At 35.5% G+C, this 2500-nt stretch overlaps 1 protein-coding gene and 1 long non-coding RNA gene across 8 annotated transcripts in view; one reads left to right on the forward strand and one right to left on the reverse strand.

The window, feature by feature from the left end:
* The window catches only part of LOC135211094 (uncharacterized), a 496052-nt gene that overhangs the window by 437960 nt on the left and 55592 nt on the right, over positions 1–2500 (reverse strand). The gene's annotated exons all lie outside the window — the stretch shown is intronic.
* Positions 1–2500, forward strand: part of LOC135211096 (uncharacterized) — a 666357-nt gene that overhangs the window by 422561 nt on the left and 241296 nt on the right. Inside the window, exon 1 of one of the 3 annotated variants that reach the window (XR_010313619.1) lies at positions 1011–1211. The exons of the other annotated variants lie outside the window; for them this stretch is intronic. This is a non-coding gene — a long non-coding RNA (uncharacterized LOC135211096). Of the gene's footprint in view, positions 1–1010; positions 1212–2500 lie in introns of those variants that run through there. 3 annotated transcript variants of the gene reach the window in all.

Raw genomic sequence — 2500 nt, forward strand, 5'->3', positions numbered from 1 at the left:
AGGTTCGATCGCCTTTTACTCCTACGGAAGCCTCGTCTCACCAGCTATTTTGAGATAGTTTTATGAGTATGTTTGTTTGTTTTTATTTTTTTTACGTGCTTAATGTAGCTTGTTGCGAAAGCCTTTCAGGTTCCTAATTTTTTTTTTCTTGTTAACTATGAGTTGCATCTTCTGTTTTTGTCACAGTATTTTCATTACGGCGTCAATAACTTACATGTTGTGACTCTAGTTTTAGTAGCCGTAATCAATTAATCACAGTTATTTTCAACTGTGTTAAAGATTCATCACCTCTCTCTCTCTCTCTCTCTCTATCTCTCTCTCTCTCTCATAATAAGAATTGTATGCGTAATGTTATAAGCGTATCCCTCATTCAATTTATTTGTAAAAGATTTTTTTGTACGGATAAACGCTTATAAAAATAAACCTTGCCGAGTTTTTCAGAGAATTGAACAGTTTGAAGTAGGGAGGAAGAAAAAAAATTATGAAAATAATGGGCTAAATTGGCCAGAGAAAAGTGACACCAACAAAGTATTGATGCGCCAGAAAACAAACAAAAATGATACTTACCCGCGATAACAGAAGGGTTACTTTTGCTTGTCCTCGATGACGATCGTGTGTTTTTGACATACCCAAAACACTCTTCGTGCTTAAGAGATATCTTCATTACTTTAATGTATACAACTGCATTATAATGGAAGCCAATTTATTCTAGCGTTGGGATTCCAGAGAGCAAGACCACGTCAATTATTTGATTAGCCTTAAGGAAGCCCAAAGCAAGGAGGGGGCCGTGTCATGAGCACGATTTTTAGTTTTACCACCCACAGTGATCTCTCCAGCGAGTTCATGCGACACAAGATAATGCGATTACTTTTGCTTTTGCCGTTATTATACGCCGATTTTTTATTTTTCATGTCTTATGCGTACACATACACATTATATATGTTGGTCTTTTGTGTATTTGCATGTATAAGATCTGTTTTTTTTTCTTTCTTTCTTTTTTGCACAGTAGAGGAATGCCGTCAGAAAATTCTACCCTTCAGAATCTGTAACGAGCTTGAAAACCCTGTTTCCTTCTCCGCCTTCTATCAAAACAGATATACGGTCAAGTTCATTCAGTCCTACGTGAACAAATGTGCTATGGATTTCCGTGGAGTATGTGTAAACTGCTCTCATTCATCTGAGAATTTAACCGGGGTCCTGCTGCTTGTGAGGTGAGTGTCATAGTTATTGGAGTGTTTGTGTGTGTGTGTGTATTTGCATACACACACATACAATAATACATATAAATAAGACAATTTTATACATATGTATATGTGTACGTATGCAAATACACACGCGGACATACTGTCTAATATATATATATATATATATATGTGTGTGTGTGTGTGTGTGTGTGTGTGTGTGTGTGTGTGTGTAAAAAGGAAGACAAATACACAAACTTTTCCCATTCCTGGTCAGGGTCTTGACAAAATTTAAAGTTTTCTGGGTGCGTTTGTTGCCCTCGGCTATGACGTACCCCGTGAAATATCAGGGAAACTGAAATTTAATAAACTAGCATAACCTTACCTCATAAACTATTCGGGCTCTAGGCATTATGTACGTTTTTGTACTTTCTCACATACGGATACAAGTTTATACATACTATATATAAGTATATGTGTGTGTGTGCAATCTTCTTTGTGTGTGATAGATTCATGCTTATATACATCTAACAAAACAGACTGTTGCGCTAATTTATTTTTTGTTACTTGTTTGTCACTACAGGTATGACTTCATCGTACTTTCAGTCGCTTATCGTACTCGGTAGCCTTATTATTATTAGAAATTATCTATGTTTATTAGTAATCAACCTTTGCTGTCCGCAGATTTTTTTTTTTTTTTTTTTTTTTAGGTTGAAAGGTTGAAAGGTTTTAATAAACGTGCTTGAAACATTTCATATTCATTTTTTAATTAATGTACTGTTGATTATTTTCCGAGTTTTTATTCACTGGTTTAATGAATGATAAAATAATAATAGTTTCAGTTCTTGGCTGGATGATCACCAGTGAATGCCAGACGTAAGTGAACCTGAGACTGTTACTGAATTTTCCAACAGATTTAAACCTTTGAACCTGATGTGGTCGGAAAGTTGGATGCAATGAGGCCTGTATCGCCAACAGATAATAATAATAATTACAGAAATGCCAAGAAGGTAGAAAAAGGGCATAACCCAATGAGAGTGGTTTTTATCACATTTTTGAAGATTATTTTTCTAATATTCCCCGATAACTGTAGATTATTCATCTGTGTCCCTTGTAGTTACTGCTAATCGAGTGCCATAGAAGTGCTGAAAACAAAAAGGTTTGTTTTTCCATATGGTGAAGGGGTTCAATATCGTGTCAGTATGCATCACGATTACATACATTTTTTTGGTGACGTAATAGATCGCAGAACATCTTTGTTTACGGCAGTCACTCAAGGAAAACTCGTTCTGAATAGGTAAACCGGTTTATATCGATGA

Source organism: Macrobrachium nipponense, chromosome 4 (assembly GCF_015104395.2).
Source record: "Macrobrachium nipponense isolate FS-2020 chromosome 4, ASM1510439v2, whole genome shotgun sequence".
Taxonomy (NCBI): Eukaryota; Metazoa; Arthropoda; class Malacostraca; order Decapoda; family Palaemonidae; genus Macrobrachium; species Macrobrachium nipponense.